This window comes from Rhamphochromis sp. 'chilingali' (assembly GCF_963969265.1).
Source record: "Rhamphochromis sp. 'chilingali' genome assembly, chromosome: 17".
Classification (NCBI taxonomy): domain Eukaryota; kingdom Metazoa; phylum Chordata; class Actinopteri; order Cichliformes; family Cichlidae; genus Rhamphochromis; species Rhamphochromis sp. 'chilingali'.
In genome coordinates, this window is record NC_137944.1 from 7,170,954 (window position 1) to 7,192,493 (window position 21,540).

At 41.3% G+C, this 21,540-nt stretch overlaps 1 protein-coding gene across 4 annotated transcripts in view; it reads right to left on the reverse strand.

Moving 5' to 3' along the window:
* LOC308385175 (CMP-N-acetylneuraminate-beta-galactosamide-alpha-2,3-sialyltransferase 1-like) overlaps nucleotides 1–10,859 on the reverse strand; it is a 97,764-nt gene extending 86,905 nt beyond the window's left edge. For 3 of the 4 annotated variants that reach the window (XM_080863962.1, XM_080863963.1, XM_080863965.1), the window contains exons 1-2: nucleotides 10,592–10,859; nucleotides 2,119–2,274 (exon numbers count right to left, since the gene is read on the reverse strand). The gene's annotated coding sequence lies outside the window, so the exon portion shown is untranslated. Of the gene's footprint in view, nucleotides 1–364; nucleotides 429–2,118; nucleotides 2,275–10,591 lie in introns of all 4 variants that reach the window. The other variant, XM_080863964.1, reaches the window with a different exon arrangement.
* Nucleotides 10,860–21,540: the final 10,681 nt, after the last annotated feature.

Here is a 21,540-nt window from a genome sequence, read left to right on the forward strand (position 1 = left end):
TCCGTTTTGTCTTTTACATAATTAACAATGAGTGAAATTTAGGGGCAATCATTGTCATCATAGCTGGAGAAACAACAGCTGCAATTAAATTTTTCACTCGATATGCATAGACACATTTATTCTAATAATTATTCACTGAAAATCCCAATTAAAGCCGTGAAAGCAGCACTCTTTATGTACTTACAATTAACTTCCTGAAGCTGCTGTAGGTTTTTATGACACCATATTTAAAAATCAATAAGGAAGTATTAACAAGGACCCATAATAGCAGACACCCTAAACGGTTCGGTAGTGTTGCAAAGAAATATATGTGCATTGTTAAGTGGACATTATAATGCTATATAGTAACTCTTTGAACACTCACAGAAAAGCAGCTGAGTAAATGAGCGGGGAAGAGACTGCATATCGTCAGTGTCCCACTTCAAGAGCTAATGTGGGGCACAAAACACACAAAAAAAGAAAGAGTGAGGAGAGCAGGACCACAAAACTCTAGCTACACTCGCTTTTTTAAACATAAACTATGCCCAATAACGACTATTTATCAGGTTATTACTGCCATTACATCAAGATGCAAGTGTTGTGAAACAAATCACATGTTCATGCATTGGGCACCTCAGCCATGTGTTTGTACACCACTTTGCATTATCATTAGTTATTATTAATCTTTGGTTCTCTTGCACAGTGTGTCTTTTCTCCAGTTTCCTCCCCTCACCCCCAGCCCCTCAGCCTAAGGTAAAAGGGAGTTTTTCCTTCCCACTCTCATAATCGGTCGTCTGATTGTTGGGGTTTTCTTTGTATTATTATCCTGTTGGTATTTTACAATATAAAGTGCCTTGATGTGATTTGTTGTCGTGATTTGGCACTGCATGCCTGCTGCTATGCAACAATGCCATGTTTTGCATCTTCCACAGTGACAGTTCAGTGTGGTGCTGCTGCGATGTATTAATGACTTATCATCAGGATGTGAAAAAGCTGTGTTAGCTGAACAGTTCCATACATGTTATTACTTGTTGAGACAACTGTTGAGCAGAAGCTGCTGCAGAAGGAGGTATCTGGATTGAGATTGATGGAGGCTGAGTTTGAGCTAAACGTGTTCTGTGCTGCTCATGATATTCAGACTCATATTAAAAGTAGCTGGCGGAGATTTGGCTTTTGTTCCTTTGTTCCAAGCTGTGCACTGAGTGAAGGAGGACAGGCTGCTTAGGCATTTGTTAAATTATGAAAATGCCATTGTAAAAATCTGACCTGTTATCAAATGCTGATCAAGAAGCAAGAAATTGGAGTAATTTATATATATTTTAATGTAGCTTATTCTGATATTCAAAAGAGTTTTTATTGGCCTATTGTCCTGCCCACCATGAAGATGATTTAAAATAATGAAAAAAAGTGAGAAGTTGGGGTAATTCCTTACTTAAACTTTTTCTTGTACTATACAGGAGGTAAATTGCATCCTTTTTTGCATCTCTTTAAAAGGCAAGCTCACTCGCCACTTTAGTCAGCTTGAGCCAAGATCTAAATCTAGATCCATCTGATCTAGCTAGAGAAGAGCAACTAGATGAGCTAGAGGAAGTTTACAAAAATGTTCTTGTGCAGCCACCTTTTTATCTGGCTCCTTCTGGGTCTCCCTCACACTCCACTTTCTATAGTGTACAAAAGTTCGGCTCTCTGTTGCTTGCCCATAACCACCATGCAGGTTTCCCAAGGTATGCGACTGGGGCTCTGTCCGCCACCTTCTTTACTCTCACAGAGGCTGCTTTTTAAGACTGGCTATACAAAAACACCCCCTAGCCATGCCCAAACTCCCAGCCAGACAACCATATTCAGTAAATGCACGATATGTGTTATGTTTCTGAATAATCGTAGTAAATAAGCAACATAACAATAGCAACCAAAAAACGTGTGATTACGACTTTTGCTATAATTAAGCAGTCTTCCTCTGGGCACTTGGAGGGTGCATCATCTGCCACATTTTGCCCTTTAACAATGACCAGGATTGCCACAAAAGCTGACAGGCTCTTGATTTGCTTCTTTTCCACCTTTACCCAAATTTCATGAAATTTGGCTCTGCAGTTTTTACATAACCTTGATCACAAATACTTAAATAAATGGAAAACATACCTCTGCTTTGGCTCTTGCTTTAGTGGAGGAATGACACTGGTACGCTTCTTGAAGTGCTACATCATGCCACAGGCTGGACAGGGGCTCTGGTCAGTGTAGAGGGGAAGATGAATGGCTCCAAACACCAAGTTGTTTGAGGCGACAATCTGCTGCCCTCTGGAAGAAAAATACACTGCTAATGTCAAAGAAGAATTTCATCTTTCAACTTGACAACAACCCAAAGAACACAGTCAAGTCAACCACCCAGTCAGCCTAAAGGATGTCTTTTTCCTGGATCCCTCCATTTGTACAAACTCTGTGGACAGAACCAAAAAGAAAACTGCGTATAGGCTCATGAGCTGAAGACACAAATGTGGGACAATTTCTAAATCAGATTACTCGGGTGGTAGAAATCTTTTCAAAACAGTCATACCTATTATCAAAGCAAAAATTACGGGATGTTCAGCATTACGCAACGATGGAGGTTTTGCTTCCCCTTTTTTAATACATTGCCCGAAATTAGCTGCTTCTCATTTCTACCTTTGGCTCTTTATTTCAGCATATCCAAAGGAAAATGGAAAAATCAGCTTTGATTTAATAGGGTTTCATTCCAGCCTACAAGGCAATAAATACTAGAAAATTAGAAAGAGTCTGTACATTTCTGATATCCCTGGTATACCCATGCAGAAGCCAGCCAGATGTACTTCCAATACTGATTACAGAACTGAAGACAGTAATTATTCATAACCATTTCAGAAGCCAACTAGCATGTCTGTGTTGCTCTGATGAAGACTGGTGCCCATTCTCCTCCATTTCAAGGATTTCTCGAATGAAACATTAATAAGCTCGACTGCAAAGTGTTCAGAAAATAAAAGTTCTAAAATTATAAGACGGTTATGAGAGGTTTAGAGCACTAATAAACTCTCAGTAAACTCTCAGTAAAACGAATGCTGATAAAGTGACACAAATTAGTTGTGTATGATTTGTATGCTGTAAATGAAGGTGTAGCTTTTGGTAGTCCAAATGTCCCGATTTAGAAAAACTGGCCCAGTACAAATTAGAGATGGACCGATCCGATATTACGTATCGGTATCGGTCCGATACTGACCTAAATTACTGGATCGGATATCGGAGAAAAATAAAAAATGTAATCCGATCCATTAAATATCACGAAAGCACCTCACAAAACTTGCAACGCGCCGTAACTCACCTCAGAACGTTAGCACTCGGAGCAGTATGCATCACGTGATAGAGCAGCTGTGGCATGCGGGACCTGTCGGTGGTCTGGATAGCATTTGGAGCTTCGCTAGCAACCCGGCATTTCATCTCCGACAAAGTTATCCCCGAGAGAAGTAAAACAAGTGTGTAAGTCCATCTCTGAATGTTTGTAAAGCATTCCTGCGTTAAGCTTAACAAACGACTGCCTCTCCTGCTGCTACTTCAATCATGAAACTGCTTAATGATCAGCTGATCGGCTTTTCTGTCGCGAGTCCGTCTCTCTGGTTTGTTTTTGGCCCACTTTGCACCAGACAGAGGAAACCAGCGGCTGAACAACAGCAGAACGTTTAAGCTTGATCAGCTGTTGTTAGAATTTATTTAATATTACTTTCTACTCGAGGATCTTTTTCTATGTAGCTGACGCTGGTAACTGTGCAGGGGCGGATCTAGCAAAGTTTAGCCAGGGGGGCCGATAGGGCATTAACAGGGAAAAGGGGGCACAAAGACATACTTTTCTTTCTTATTCTCATTTAAAATGTCGAGCTTTTAATAAATAATTATCCAAATCTTACACCCAAAGTTTTAATCTGATGTAAAAGGAATAGAAGTCAATTACTGTATATAGTAACTATTAAGTCTAATATATATACCCTAGTAAGCTATAGTACTTTTTCCTTTGGGAAGGTACCATCTGTGCAGTCTGCAATTTTGTTGAAGAAAGATGTTGAATCTATTTAATATTTCTTGAAAAATAATTGATTTCTGTGCATTTTTTTCACACTGCATCAAATTAAGGTTGATTACGTCGATTAAGCATCATGAGGTGGAGCGTGAGGGGTGGTTCCCTATTTTTTATTTATTTATTTTTGTTGTTGCTGGGAGTTGGAACCCTATTAGTTAGGTTGCTTAATATTTACGCTAAGTACTCTTTAAAATACCAGAATAGGGAGGATGGTGTAGGTTTAAGTTTATTAGATTGATCAGTATTGCTGAACTATGAAAAATTTTTTTTTGCATACAGGTATAACAGAATAGCTTTAGTGTAGTTGTTGTTTTAAACTTGAGTATGAACTTATACAAAATGCAGCAAGATATTTAAAAAACAGTTTTGTTGATTAAAAAACACTATATCGGATTCATATCGGTATCGGCAGATATCCAAATTTATGATATCGGTATCGGTATCGGACATAAAAAAGTGGTATCATGCCATCTCTAGTACAAATGTTCAACATAACAATTTTTCTGTTAGCCACAACTATTGCGCTTTACTATAGTCAACCAATTCTGACTGGTTATTATTGGTTATTATTGTTTGAGGGATGTCTGTTTGACTGACAGGTGTACCGACACAGGGAGCTGGAGCTGATAGCTGTCTACTGGGCCTCATCTGGTCAGTCAAGTTGTGGACCAAAAGCACTCATGTTGAGGCAAAGTCCAAATCCGGTGTATGACATCCAAAGGCTATGTCCATCTATTATATATACAGTGTAGCCTGTTGAAAAGGCACATATACAGAGTATATTGGTCCAACTGTATTTATTCACAATGTATCTTGTTGTGAAATAAGAAAATCAATGCAGAGCCTGTGCATAAACACGATATAATCCATGCTGGTTTACACTTTCAAAGGTTATATCAAATCAGTGTGTATGAAACTCAACGATTACACATGAGGTGTTTCAACTGCTATACTGGGATTAACTGAATTGCAATTTGCTTTAGTTTCAAAGCTGTTTTCATCAGAGATAGCTGCACCCAGTCACAAGGTTCAGAAAACCCACCACTCGCTATCTACCCAGCATCAAATGACAGTCTCATTAGTAACATGCTGGGCAACAGTGGTGATTACTGCACAGTAAAAGGACCGATTCCCTTCCCTGAGGTGTTAGCACTGACACAGAGCTTAAAGGCGAAAGGATATTGGACTTGCAATTACAAGTTACCACAAACATGACTGCAAATAAATGGTAATAATACCCTGTAGCTGTCATTGTCTTACAAATTCACTTGTTGTTGCTGTCCATGCAACGTTTGAGCAACATTAAGATTAACTTAGTTTACCTTGAAGACTGGAGGGGGACAGCAATACAGCAGGGTTATTTCTAAAAGCTGCCAAACATCCCTTTGACAGGGTAACTTATTGCCTGTCTTTCAGCCCTTGCACTGAAGTAAGCTAACTTCTTCATCTCCATATTTATAGTCACAGGCAAGAATTCCCAATGTCACACCAATGAGATAAGAGGGTTTTCCATCCATCCATTCGTTGATCCATCCTCCTGTGCATATTCCAATTCAGGTATTTTTGGCATAGCAAAAATCTCTGTTTTTCACTCCACTGGTCCAGCTTGTATCATAATAAGCTCCTCATTACGAACCTAAATCTCAAATTTGGCTTGTCTCAGGTATTCTAAGTGCTCTGGCAGTTAAGCAAACAGGAGTATTTACATTTCTCCCACCTCATTATTCCTGAGATGACCTCCAGAGCAAAGTAAAGCTACAGTGGGCCCAGTCTAGAAGTCCTTTCCATTGAGCCAAAGTGCAGAGTTGCAGTGTTGCTGTTTTTCATAGTATGTTTAATTAATGAAGTGTTATTAACGGTGGTTGCAGTGAAGCATTAGGGGAAGTAATGATTTCACTATCAGTAATTATAGCAGTGATAGGCCTGTTTATTCCAATTAGTCTTCATATGGCAGTAATTTGCTGTTTTTGTTATTCTTTATGGTTTGTCGATTTTTATACATATATATTAAATGGACTCTTGCAACTTAGTTAAGACTAATTGTTGCTGGTGCTTAATATCCTGCTGATAATAACTCACTTTCTCATCGATGACGTGCTTCATATAATATACTGATATGCAGAATTTGTAGGCTGCTATCATAAAGCACACACTGCCAAAGCTCTGCGCCTAAACACAACATTTCCTGGAAAAATAAACAGAAAAAACAACAATTCAAACACATCCACATCATCCCCAGCTCTCTTGTAGAGCGTTAACATTTTTTGCCTACAGCTGCAAACACAACGCAGCTCCAAAGCGTTTTTTAAGCGCTTCTTCTATTGCTCCATCCATCAAGATATGGCACATTGTCTAAATCCGCTTTACATCTCAAATTCCCATTGTGATCAAAGAACAAAGGCACGACACATTCGGGTATTACTGTGAACCCTAGATGCTGGAGCTGCAAGACAAAAACAAAGCTTTTGACTTTGTGGCACAAAAAGACAGAGGTCTTTTGTCCTCCGGAGCACGGCGACGCTGGGCACATTTTGCTTGAGTCATACACAGGTCACACTTCCTTGGCCTCTTCTACAGACTTTATGATTGGGCATTGTGATTGCTGCAGATTTGGACCAGTTAGTCAAGATTAATGGGGGTCAAAGATGGATTTTCTCCCATGGCAGAGACGCATCATGACTCTCAATCACGCGTGGGAAAAAAAAATCTCACACTATTCCAGCTTACTTTGTGGGATCCTGGTGTGAGTTTCCAGCGCGCTGTGAAAAGCAGCAGCATTCTCTCTTGATTGAATTGCCGCCTTTTCTCCGCAGATTTTACCTCCACGTTGCAACTGCACTGAATTAAAAATTTAGAATGTGGCTTTAATTGATTTGAACATTCATATTTCCCCCGCAAAGAGCAAAACAGACTTAATTACACAATTGTTCTCTTATCTGCTCTGTACTCTGTGGACAGAACCTCTCTGATGCCAGCTATTGTTCAGTCACAGGATGAACTTATTTTTCCTCTGTAAAGCACAGGTAAACAAACCCTGCACAGGCTGTGCTTGGTGTTGATGTGCTGCCACCTCACATCGCCTGAAGTGTTAGAAATCCGAAACAAAGAGGTGTGATGTGTGACGACATGTGTATCAAAAGATTACACTAATTTTTCAGAACCTTTCTTTCATGCCGGCTTCCAAAAAAAAAGGCTTGCTCAGCTACGTAGCATGAAATAACCTTTTGCAGCTGTTTTTCAGCTTCGCCATTTCAGCAAAGTTGTCCTGATATGGTGCCCACCCTCTTCCCCTCTCCTCTATCTGTCTGTCTCCGCTGTCTGCCTTCGTTTAAGAGGCCACAGCTACATAATGCCAAGGCCAGTGGCTTTGCTGGGAGCACCTGGTGAGTTAAAGGCTGGGCCAGGTGGTACACAGCTTTGACTGCCAATTAGTGCGGTGACCATGTGAGAGCTGCCCGAGATAACTTCTAATTAACGACGGACCTCCGAGGCATAACAATTAGCCTTTCCTTCAAATAAATCCACAAAAAACGTATCCACGTGTCAAGCCCACTAACTAAATTACTTTGTGCTGGCAAATAAAACCCTCATGAAGACAAAACAGCAGTTAAAGTTAAGTAGAAAGTAGCTGCAAATGACAGCCTGTATATCATAGTGACTTACTGTTGATACGTATTGTAACAGTAAGTCTCTATTAAAGAAGAGAATGAAGGCATTTTCCCTGACAAGGTCATAGATACTGCGGTGCTGTCAACAGGACTATAAGTAGAATGAAAGGAAGCAAAGATGCTTTACATTGAGGACGACACTGAAGTAGGCATGCACGCTTTCAGACTAACTGATTGGACCAGAAAATGATTAGACAGCACTGGAACAATTTGTGTAGACAATGACAAGATGAAAGTCAAGGACGAGGCACGTGCGTCCATGGGAAAGACAATGAAAAAAATCACAGGAAGAACTCCCGAGTACGCCGCTGTGATATGGAGATGTATGGTTATGTCGCTGGGAGGAAACATCTGCCTGCACGATACAGTATGGCTTTACATAATGCATCAGCTGTGGGCTCCCTTCCTCTGCTCCTCCAAAGGCACCTGCCAATAAGCATTATCAAACAAGCAGTCGCGGATAAAAAGCCACGCTGTAATTTTGACAAGCCTAATTGCAGGACTGATGTGCAGTCTCGATGTTGTTGATTGCACTCGGGAAAGATTACGGCAGCAATCACAGGAACGGCTCGCTTTGTTGCCGCATTCAAATTGTCATTTTGTAATCGTCTGTGATTAAAACCTCAGAAGGGGGGGGGGGTGCAGCCTAGGTGCTGTGTGACAGAGCACAGAAGCCTGAACAAAAGACACTAAGTATTAGTGAAATACCCTTGTACAGGCTGCAGATGCATGTGGACCACCACCCTGGGGAACTGGAAACATTTTTTGCTGTTGCTGCTGCTGCTGCACTCGCGGTCCCAGACCTTGCTCTAAAGCTGTGTACTTAAAGGGCCTGATTGGGTTTGTGGTGAGCCACGGGGATTCCTCTGTCTGGAGCGGAGACTCTGAATGCCAGAGCTGAATAACTGATTACAGTAAAGCCTTCACTGACTTAGCACAGCCTTTACACCACGGCAGCTTAAGCTGGAAATACCTCGCAGGAAAGATCTGAAAACAAAACTGGAAGTCAGATTGTTAGAGAAACTTACTCAAACTTTGAACGAGCTGTTAGGCGTGCTCGTGGAACGCTATACGTTATACCACGGCGTGCTTTGAAGTAGAAAGAGCAGCACACGAGTGCGGCTGCAGTTTCGTCAGACTTTTTGCTTGCAGCATGTCTTCATCTGGCTGGCAGCTGGTGAGAGGCTGCCATGATTCACTGTGACTCATTGCCTCTTCCATGCACCGTTGTTGAAAGGAGCTCACAAAGGACTTTTCATTCTGAAGAATCATACCTTTCTTTTAAATTAAAAGACGCACATTAAGATGAGACGGCCGACACCCAGAGCTGTCCGAAGTACATATTATCAGAATAACACACATTTCTCTCCAAATAGCCCCACTATCTTATACGGCGTAACAAATGGCAATTGCTTATGGCAACCACATTTTCTTGATATAATTGGGTTCCTTGATAACGGATGCCACCAAAAGCAACCCATCTCCATCTCTGCCACCCTCCTTTCTAAATGCTGCAGCACGGTCCCCCACCCACCCACCCACCCCAAGGTCACGCCATCCAGTCTGATTGGAGACATGATGAGGAACTGGCTGAGCTAATGGGTTCTACTTGCTTATTATTTATAATGGCAAGGAGAGGTTTCAGGAGAAAATGAACCAGCCTGCTGGCAGACGCCTTCATTAGTAAATGAGGTGACGTCTCGTGCAAAATACAGATCATTACAAAACTCATAAACCTGGAGTTTATGAACACTGGGATATTAAGCATACAATGGAACCCAGAGTGATTAATGTTTACAACAAACTGAAAGGATTTCTGACAGCGAACATTGTTGCTTTAACTTAATGAGGCTGCTTGCAGCATCCCCCAGACAGCTCCTGAAATGTACTCAGCACAGACCTGTTTCCCTTTCAGTAGATATTGACAGTCATTGATACCAACACTGGTATCGGACTAATACTGGCATGATAGGATCGATACTTTGTTTCTACCCCGTAAGTTCAGTATATAGCCCGACTGAATTGTGTTAAACATATACCTTAAACGTTTTTGCATTTACTCTCATGGTTATTTTATTCATAGCCTAGAGCACATTTAAACAACAGCAGTTAACCATAAGTACTTTAGAAACAGCTACATTTAAATTCTAGGTCTCCAAAAACACACACAGTTTGAAAATACACGGAAAGTTGACAAAGCTGACCCATGACACGAAGCTCTCGCCTACATAAGCTGCCTTAACAAGTAAAAAGTATCAGTATAGTCAGTACTGGCCCTCTTGGTACCTTTTTGGCACTGCTACTGTATATTCAACAGTTACCCTGAACGCAGTGAATGGTCCATGCAGCATATCTCTGCCTTCTTTGGATGCTTTGATGGGATAAGAGTATAAGAGGATGAGTTTGTCCTTTTGGTCATTTTTCTCTTAAATCTCGAAGAACAGAAATGTGGGAAATCCAATCCAGTCCTCAAAGAGAATAAGTTGTTTTTCTCAACATGACCCTCCAGTGCGAGCTGTTTCCTTTATTAAGAGATATTTACACAAAGAGAGTGAAATATGATTTACGGCCACTGATAACTGTTCTCCTAACTGTGCACATTTCAGCATGACACTTTCTCAACATTAGAAAGCATGCATCTCTTTTCTCTCAGTGCGCAACTGAATAATTGTGCAGATTTTTTATTTTTGTTGCAGCAGAAAGTTGCAGCGCAACACCTTCTCAGCCGCACTTTAAAATACTTTAAAAACCTGCACGCGCGCCGCTCACTGTAAGGCACCTAAGCTTAAAAGCTATACGTAGAATAGGACGTGATTATTACCGCAGTCCACACAGTTAGAGCCACGCGCGGTGATCCCACACTCACCTAAAGTCAGTCCCCGGAGCTGCGGGCGAAGTCCCTTTATTCCCGCGCGGAGTGACGGCGGCTTCAGCTTCAGCTCCACAAACAACGGAATAATGCAAATCAGCCACAAGCTACAGCTCCAAAGGTCCAATTTAAAGGAGCAGGGAGGAAGAGGGGGGGATAGCGCCAAACTGGCAACCTCGCACCGTTGCCTGTTTGAATGTGACAGCGCTGGGAGGAGGTTTACTCCCCCCCTCCTGGAACAAGCGGCACATCCGTGCGTTTTTGCTTTTCTTGGGGGGGGGGGGGGGGGGGTCAGTTTGTTTCCGTGAAGGAGGGAAGGCTGGAAACAGGTTTTCTCACGTAAACGGGCTACACGTTACTCTCTCCCAGGCAGTGAGGAGCATGCATTTTAATTCCTGAGCGCTGACCATGAGGGGCACAGCGCTGCTACGCCCCTCAGCATCCTCACTCGCACACACTTGCATCAGGATGTTTTTATTTTTTCTTCCTTTCCCTTCCTTTGGCATGCGTGACCGGGTCCTGGTGTTAGCCCGCAGCTCGGTGCCGCAGGAATCACCAAGCGCTTATAAAGTGATAAAGAATTTATTTCATCAATTTATGGGTCTTTTTTCATCATTCTCTCTCACTCATTCCTTTTCCTCTATTAAAATAAATATATAAATAAATGCAAGGGTAAATGACAAGCTCATCCCCAGTTAATATCTGCCGAGAATCTTTAAGGTTAAAACTTTGGAAAGCTTCCAATGAATTTTGCTTACAAGACCAGTACGGCTGATTTCCATACTGTACTGTAAGTGCTGCTGACTAATAGGATAATAGAGGTGACTGGTAGCTTAACTGCAGTGAGTTTAAGCAGGGTGAACTCACCCAAGCTGAAGTTCACTCAGCCATAATAGCCTCAGGCCTGCAGAGACCTGTTAGTTTTTCATGCCCTTGGCTAAGGTGACTGCATACCCTCACACCCTCAGGCCATAGGAAATATTTACTGTCATTGGGTTTCATTGAAAGTGTCTGGAATTATTTTTGCAGCAACCTTTATCAGATCCATTGAGTCAGCCGAATCATATTTCAAGGCCTGCAATGTGAACTCACAGTGTGAAGAAATATGTGGCAAATAAGTTATTGATACTTTTTTTAAAGCATACAAAAAATTAGGTGTAACTAGAAGGAAAAACTGTATTTTAATGGTTAGAAATTGAAATACATGAGGTTAAAAGGAAGCACATTGCTTGCTTAATCAAAGCCAAGACTACGTCTTTTATAAGTGAAGCCTCGCCTGTAGTTCTGTGGCATGCCCTGCATGAGTTCTGAGCCCAGAGGCCCTGAAAGCTGCTGTTTGAATGCAGATAAGTTCATCATTTGATAGAACATTTCCTTTCTGGTTTCAGAGCTGCATGCTGTCTTAGGCTCAACAGATGGTTGGGCACTTGGCTAGATGGGGACTTGACGGGCCAGCTGAACATACACGGTGGAATGATGGCTTCTAGCAGAGAGAGCGTGTGTGTGCAGGGGGGCTGGTGGGAATGGAGTTTGTGAAGAGTGAGGGAGGAGGTGCAGATAATGTGGTTAGGCTGGAAGCCGGGCAGTAGGAATGGAGTCCCATTTAGAGCGATGTCCCATAATATCTTTTTCTCTCTCTTTTTGTCTTTTTTTCCCTGCTCTGGGCAACATCTCTGGTTGTGATGGAGGATGTGGTTTCCTTTGTTGCCATGGGGTTTAGGACCAAATCTACTGGCTTATAATACTGCGTTTAAAATATTGAAGATACTCATTGTGGTTGTTGTATTTCCTTGACCTTCAATATTTAACCAAGGGTGACAAACATTTGGCCCGTAGGCCAGAACTGGTCCCTCAGACACACAAAAGGTCCTGGTCACATTAGCAGTAATACACAGTCATGCAAATGAAATAAAAGTTATAATTATTTCTCAACCTTGATTAAAATAATTTTTTTAACAAGTTTGGAAATCCATTGTAATCTTAATATCGTAGTTCACATGTAATGAGACAAAGGGAATATGAATAAACGATTATCATCCAGTGGTTTCTAAATATACTGACTTCATTATATAAAACTTTGGCAATGTGTAATATGAACATTTATCTTTGTAATTTTTTTCTTTAATAAGACAAAAATAATTAAAAGTAAATTAAGATGTATTATTGCATTGGTGCTCCATCCCCATCTGCAAAATAGCAAGACTCTGGACCTCCTATAGCAGGTCAGCACTTCCAGTATCTAGTGTGTAAGTGTGTGAGGATGCACAACACCCACTTTTTAGAGAACTTTCTAGAACTGGTGAGGTTAAAAGGCCCTATGTAAGTGCAGAGCATTTACCTTTTTTACACCAGATATTTTGGCATATCATAGCAGGGAAAGCTGAAGTATCTGCTGTGAGTCCTATTTCATTCTACTTTGAATGTAACTCAAAATCAAGCAGTCTGTAGTACTGTTCAAGATTGTTTTTTTGTTCTTGTAATTTTAGAATTCATTTTGGCACCAATCAACAGTATTTTTAATTAACTAGTCAGTTTGTTCTCTTAGATGTTTATTGTATTGAACAGTCAGGAGATAGTTGAGGACAGCTTTACTACTCACTTTAAATGGAAAAACACACATTCTTGCAAACAGCAAAATAAAAGACTAGCAGCAATCTATACAATTTCAAAACCAAAATGTGATCAATTAACAGTCAAGGGAAATGGCGTATTATATACATATATATGTATTAACTACAGGCTAATAGCAACTACCTACACACAAAGATGTATAGCTAGAGCTTTACATTCCCTAGGCATACTGTATAAAGGTGAGTGACTCAATAAAATAATAGTCTTATTATTGAAGTCGTTTATTCTTTTGAGCATATGACTCTTGGGGAAAGGGGATAAAAAAATATTCTGCTTCTACATATCCCTTTTAGTTCTTAAGCTTGAACTCCAGCTTCAGGGTCCGAAAATGAGTTTTGTTAAAGGGGGGATAATGCAGACCTTCCTTTGATGTGGCTCTAACATTAACGTCCCAATTCCTTTGCTGATCGGCAGTCCTGATCTGCAGAGAGGGCCGGGGGTGTCAGCCTGTCACAAGACTGTGTGTTGGTAATTGTGTTTGAAGGTGTGAGTTGTGAAGGTATAAATTCATGTGGATACCCTCCAGTGGTCACACGCCTCACTCTTCTAACCACTGGTGTGTTTTAAATTTAGAAAAAGCTCATATTTCTTTTTTCCCCTTCTTGATAGGAGAGCTAATGAAACCTAAAGTGTGTAGCCATGTGTTTGAGTTTGTTGATCAAAGAAAAATCTTGGGCTGCCTGTCACCCCTTTTTGGTTGTTATTTGCATATTTAATGTTGATGATGTAATAACCTTGAACCCAACAAACTTAGTGCATTTAGCTAATGCTTCTGGCTCTAAAAGTATGCTTGGTTCTGGCTGTCGATAAATGTATTATCTGAAAATGCTAAGCTAAGTATACAAAACTACAGTGTTGGGTAAGTTACTTTAAATTAGTAACTTAGTTACATTACTAGTTACTTCTATCAAAAGTAAATCAGTTACTTCAAATTAGTCGTTACTTTCAAAGTAACTAGTTACTAGGGAAAGTAACTTTGGCTTTACTCAGAATTCTCTTCTTAATGTGTTAGCACTATCCTGCCACAACTGCACTGTGCCACCTACCAATAGAAGGGAAAAAATAATGTGCATATTTCCACGAGAGAAATCCCACGCCTGGACTGTCGTCAACTGCCGCTATGATTCTAACCTACATCACAGCGTCATGTGCGCTTTTTACATCCAACAGGAAAACTGCAGTTGTGGTGCTTTCGATTGTACTCAGAGCTCGGAAATTCTGCCTTCCGTGTAGGAAGATGTAGGTAACACCAGACTGCAGATGAGCTGCATACTGGACTGGGACAAAAAATCGGCCCGCCATTATAGGAAAAACCATAAAGCCTTTGAACGAAAACAAACGCTGTTGTGACAGTGATGTACACTGTCTTGTCGTATTAAAAAAAAAGGATCCTTTGTGTTATTTGTCTCTCAGAAACAGTTCATAACTTCCCTTCAACTCATTCATGTCACCTAAAAGGTAAACCTGTTTCTCCATCCCCTGTTCAGCTCTTATGATTCATACGGAGCCCTGCAGGAGACATGGGAGAAAAAAAACAATTAAGATGGACTTTTGCGAGATCTCGCAAAAGTTTTGCGAGATCCCGAGTTAGTTTTGCGAGATCTCGCAAAAGTCCGTCTTAATTTTTTTTCTCCCATGTCCCCTGCGGGGCTCCGTAGATTCAGTAAGGACGTCTCCTGGTTTTATCTTCATGTTTCCCTCTCACCAGAAAACCAAACCGATATTATGACCAGCAGCTTTTACGGCCCTGGCTCCAGCAAACATCAGCTGATAGTAGAAGGTAATGTTAAATAAATTCTAACAACAGCTGACCAAGCTTAAACATGCTGCTGTTGTTTAACGCGACCTCCGCTGGTTTCTTCTTTCTGGCGCAAAGTGAAAACAAAAATAAACAAACAAGAGAGACGGGACTTAGGACAGAAAAGCCGATCAGCTGATCATTGATCAGCTTCATGATTGAAGTAGCAACAGGAGAGGGAGGGGGAGAGAATGAGAGAAGAAGAGACAGCTGTGCAGCGTAAAGACACAGAATAACTCCAGCTTTGTGTCTTTTTTTCATTGTAGCTGAAGTACGGGCCAAATTGCATTCCTTTTCACCTCAATATGAAATATTTTCTCTGAATATGGGACGATTATGTTTTTTACAGGACGGTTGGCAACTCTTATAACTAACCTTACGAATAAAATAAAGTTCACTATCAGTAACATCATAGCACCCGCCCAGCAGTATATAAACTCCGTCATGCTAGCTAGTACGCAGTATGAGTGATTGTAACTGACTGTAAAAAGTCAGCATAACGAAAATAAACTACACACACCATCGGCCCACCGAGTCCAGCTATGGCTGCATATGTGTTTAGTAGTAATTTCTTTTTGTAGAGGGCTAGCAAAACAACAGTTTTCAAGGGCATGGCCATATTGGAATCCCGACTTCTCTGACAAGGCTAACCAGAACGCCGTTTACTCGAGTGTGACATTATTCCCAGGTCCGTGTTCCGATTTCGAGGTAAGTCAAACGCAACACACAAAGTAACGAATAACGACCCTATCTAAATCCCAGTAACGATTAACGCGTTCCTGATTTCGGCATAATAACTAGTTACCATGGTCGTTACCACAATAATAACGTAGTTGCTGTGATGCGTTACACAATAACGCGTTAGTCCCACTGCAAAACAATACCTATTTTTCAGTTCTTATAGCCTACTCCTGTTAGTAGTTACCTTTCCATGTAGTTGTCAGTTATATACAGCAACACTTGGGTGAATTTTGATAACCTATATAGGGTGGTCACCAAAATGTACAGTTACTGAAAATAATGACTAGCAACGTTAAGCAGTTCCTGAAAAAAACTGTAACTGTTGTTGTTAGCTAGCTAATAATAATATGATGCAGTTTATTTTTAAAGCACGTGTCAAAGTCAGCATTAAAAAGTAAGTGGAAATGAAAAATAAATCAGAAATCAGTTGAAATAGGTCACTCAAGATTCATGTGGGGCAACATGGTGGCATGGTGATTTGCACTGTTGCCTCGCATCAAGAACATCCTGAGTTTAACCTTCCTGCCTTCTTGGGACCTTTTTGTGCCACTGCTATGTGTTAAATGGCTGCCATTTCCACTGTGTTCAGTGGAATATAACCAAACTTGCCACAGGATAGTTTTTACCTGTCAATGTTAATATTCCAGTGTGAATTCCTTAAATCAGCCTAAAATGGCTGAGCAGCAGAAATCCCCACACCCATCACCCTGGGGACCATTTTCTGCCCATTGACTTCCATTATAAATGCTATTTTTCAACCCCAAATTATCATCATATGATTTTATTTTTTCTTCTTTTCTTGGATGTCAATGAAGACTCAGGGCCTTGAAGTTTTAATTTTTAAATTGCAAAAAAAATGCAAAAAAAATAATGGCAGGTCAAAATGTATGTTGGTGCCAATCTTTGGTCCATCTAAAGGCCTACTTATAATGACAATCACATATTACTTCAACTGGTTTTTTGTGGAAATATTTAGTTTCGTTTTTTGGTTTTTGGGGCTTATAACACAGGGCGCTCATGTAATAACACTGGGATTTGAAGGGTTAAAACAACGAAAATATAATTAAAACTTTACATGAATATTTCAGGGAGAAGTAGTTTTACAAGGTTGGCTAATTTAAAGTGGAATAAGATATGGATATATGGTCTTTTTATGGCGTGGCTGAGAATGGTCCCTAGGGTGATGGGTGTGAGTTTTTTAAAGGATGGCAGGAGGGTTAAAGCCATCATTTGGCCATTGCTTCTCTGTACAGGGTTTGCATGTTCTCCCCATTCCTGCGTGGGATCTTTCTGGGTACTCCAGCTTCAGCTTCAGTTTTATTTGTCATATGGAAGTTAGCACAGGGTCAACATTGCAATGAAATGTATTTAAATGTATTCCTCCTACAGTCCAAAAACATAGTTATTCACATTAGGTTAATTTACTTAGATTAATATGTATGAATGATATCAGGCTCTCTGTGTTAGCCATGTGACAGACTGGTGGCTGGGGCCAAAATAGTGTCCATTTAGGGTTGGAAGGCTACAGCGTTTCACTTTTCAACTACTGTTAGTAAACCACCTGAAACCATTAACCCAGACTTTCTCTGTTTCCATTTTGGAAAACCTCAACATACACAACCCTCTAGACTGTTACTAGTAATAGAAGCAATGTATATATGCTATATATGCTTGCTAAGATATAATTAGACCATCACTGATTAAACAGGACCTTAGTAATCTGTAAATTGAAGCTATATGTCTTTACTGCAAAAGTAGAAAACATAAAAGCAGCCACAAACTAAATAAATAAATAAATAAATAATTAACTGGTTCATTTTTTGATTGACAGCATGCCTTTGTCCCCAGGTCATGAAATTTTAATGTATGGGATAATGTCAGCTGGTAATTACAAAAAAAGGCGGCAAGATTGGATTTGTGCACTCTCTGCAGTGCCGCCAGTGTTACTCTGAAGGCCGGGTACAGGGGAATCAATACTGTGAACATTCACAATTCTCCTCAAATGCTACCCTGGAGTTGTTCAATTAACAATGAATGGTAGATGGATTTTGTGGTTTCAAATGTTGTCAGGATTTGTGCCTTCAAAAAAGCTTTAAATTCTATTGAATCTGTCAGTTTTAAATTAGGAAGAGTGTTTGCTGGAGAAACAGCTTACAATCAGCATTTTCCTTTTCATTTTATTTTGTCATTAGACATCTTAGATTAGAAACCAAGACAATATATTTTTGTTGCCTTGACTCATTAATGCTGTGTCTCAAGAAGTACAGCTGGGTTAAGAATAGTTGTAGGAGAAAAAAAAAAGTACAAGTACTGAATTCATTTTCTACTGCTGGCAAATCTTCAACATCTGAAATTGGTACAGGGTCTGGCAGGTTAAATGAAGCATAGGTTAATTAATTTCAGTATGTGGGGCTAAGAGGTCGGCTCACACTGGTTTTGAACATCCTCGGAGAGGAAAGAGAGTTTGTCTGTTGTCACTATGAGAGAAAGATAACCAATGAAAAATGATAATTTTCCCTGAAATATTAAATATATATATATACTTATATATATATGAAAAAACATTCTGTACTGTAAACAACACCAAACAGCAAAATAAAAGACTTGCAAGAATGTGTGTTTTTTTTTAAACACAGAAAGTGCAATGCATGCTGGGCTTCAGCTGCAGTATCTGTGCGCCAAATAGCAGTATCTCCCAGCATGAGTCGTACAGCCCTCTGGCAATATCCTTCTCACACAGAGCCAAGGTCACTTGGCTAACTACAGTATCTCATCTCACAATGCAAAAGGATTACCATTTTTTGGGCTACTGTCCATTGGGGAAGCTTCCTCACTATCGCTCTTCTTCAATAGCCGCTCCAACATCAAGTGCTGTCGACTCCGAGCTTGCGCTGCCCTTTGTCATTCAGTGCGTGTGAAGTGTTGCTTGTATTTTCGCAGTTTTCCAGGTGCACACCTAATTACACTTGTGGAAAAAAATGAACCAGAGCCTTTTTTGGCTCGTTTCCAAGGATGGGTCTTTCACCTCCTCCCACTCTTCTCTCTTCTCTTTCACCAGGAGTGAGCAGTTAGGTGTTAGGGATAAATCCTTCTTTGCTGCTTCTCCGTATAGTTTATTTGTCAGAGTGGTCAAATGAAATCACCAGCCTTCAAGCTGGTTTGATAAAAATGGTATCTAAGGAGAGAAGTCCCCATAACAACCATTTTCAAGAATTTACTTGGCGAGGGAAGTAAGCTTTGCTGTCCTGACAGTGCCATTTTACACTGTATGAGTGTAAAAAAAAAAGTCAGATTAACAAGCAAAAGTTTCAAAGTTATCCTCACAGCAGCAAACTACTCATGATTTGTGGATATAGTAACAAATGAATTAAAGCCTGTGTCATGTAATTAATTGCTTTTTTTGGCATGTTAGTGTTTTGTGGCTCTGCAGTCATGGGCAATTAGGATTAGACGATTTGAGATATGGAGAATTGAGTGTTGCGCCCGTCTTCCAAGCAACAGCTCCACAAGAGAGTGAGGACCCCTGGAGTATTTTACAAAGCGGATTATCAATTCACTGCTGCCAGGAGAAAAACTCTCTCTCCACTGGGAGATGCTGTTATTTCAAATCTTTGTCCAATTATATTATGCTCGCAGGGGCTGTGTGCATGTGTGTGTTTGTGCTCGCATGCATGGTGTACGTGCAGGTTAAGCAGGCTTGAGAGGAGGACACTGTGTAGTAGGGATATAATCAAAAGTTGTGCTTGCAATCAGTTGGAATAGCTGGAGAGCTGCATAGCTTCCAAGGAGAGATGTGAGTCAGGGTCTCCAAGGAGGAGGTGTTAGAATGTTTTGTTGATGGAAAATCATAATCAAGCGCGTTTGGAGCGCTGGGGGTGAAGACAGAAATGTAGCCCACGGACTCTGTCTTGGTGTCGTCTTGTGAAGTATTGATTCTGCAACAGCTTCGCTTTTGATTTTGAGTAGTTTTTGTTCCTGAAGTCCTTGCCTGTCAATTTGTAAAAGAGCCTCAGAGTTGGTTCACAGCGTGGGTGTTAGATGGGTTATTGGCAGTGTGTGACTCTTGCCATGCCTTGGCCTCTCCGAGTCGCTCAACTCTCTTTGTTGTTATTCGAGTAAAGAGCAAAGTTCATTGAAACTTTGCAGAGGCCTATTTGAAAGCAAAAGAAAAACAGATTGAGAAAGCCTTCCAAGCAGTTTGCACAGGTTGTGTGGCTAAAATGTGAGTTTTGTCCTTTAGAATGGAGCGAAAGTAAAGGATCACATATTAATTTGAGATAATAAAGAGCTGACCGTGGGACTAAGAATTCAGTCTTTTACATGGGGACAATTTTGATTGCTAGGCTACCTGATGATTTTTTTTTTTTTCGTGTCCCGTTTGGATCTTTAGCCATCAGAATTGTTGTCTTAAGGCCAAGAAAGATGCCAAGCGGATTTATTTTACCAAGTGGATCATTATGGCCTTGCCATATTGGTCCATTTGATTGACCTTTATTATAATTATGAATTTATTTTATTTTCAGTTGCTACAAACGGGACAGACATGACTGGGGGATAGGACAGGGAGAAAGAATGAAAGAAAGAGAGGGAGAGAAAGAAAACCAAAGAGGAGAAGAGACTGTGAGAAGGGGGGGAAGAAAAAAACAAACAAACAAACAAAAAAACAAACAAAACACCTGGGTCACCTGTATGGAGAAAAAAAACAGAAGAGAAAGCAAACAACAAAGAGCAACATAATAAAAAAAACAGCACCATCACAATAAACTAGCTAGCAGTAGATATCAGTAGATACTAAATAATAAACGATATTGTGCAGCACGCAAGATAGACAGCGCACAATGTGCTTTGAGGCAGCAGCCAAGAAAGCTGTAGTCCGCGTCTGTGAATACCCGTGTGTACACCTGTGTGGATCAGCATGCTTGCATTCCAAAGGTTTCTCCATGTAACGATCTGCTAGGGAGTGTGGGGAGCCACAGCCCCGTCCTCCAGGGCATGAGGAGATCAAAACTCCAGACATCCAGAGGCCCCCAGAACACAAGAGACCAAGGAAGACCAACAGAGGGGCAGCCGCGCCACTGTCCCAGTAAGAGCTGAGGAGAGTCCCAGATGAGGGCTCACTCAGCAGCCGCGGAGCAGAAGCCAGGGGGGAGTTGCAGTGACGCGCCCGTGAGCTCCGCCGGCAGCCAGCCGTGCCTGAGTGACCGAGCCCCAGGCCAAGAGGCCGGGGGCACCCCACCTCCGAAGTGGCCCGAGCGAGCCCCAGGCTCCAGGCCCCGATAAGCGGCCGCCAAGGAGTGAGCCGGTGTGCACCCGGATGCCCATCCCCAGACACAAAGAACCACCAACGCACCGATACCTGAGGGAGTCCGCCACTGGCAGGGGAAGTGGTGGTGGGTGGAGATAGGCCTCCAAACCTTGGAGGGCCTGAGATGTCCCCAGAGAGGTGGCGTCTGATACCCAACCTGACATATAGACACAGACATACAGGCACACACAGACACAAACATCCATTCCCACCCTCATGCTCTCATATGCACTTACTCCACACTCAACCAACGTGGAGACAGATATAAAGCACCGCAGCAATTTCCTAATGTTGTAAACCTGCTCAACATTTGGCAATAAAACCCTTTCTGATTCTGATTCTAAAGAGACACTGTACACACGATCACACTCCCCAAGCGTACTCTATGAACCGGGTCTAGGTACCCTTGCCCCTGGAGGGGGGAACTGCACCCAGACCCAGGTGGTGTTACCCTTTTCCCTGCGGTGGGGA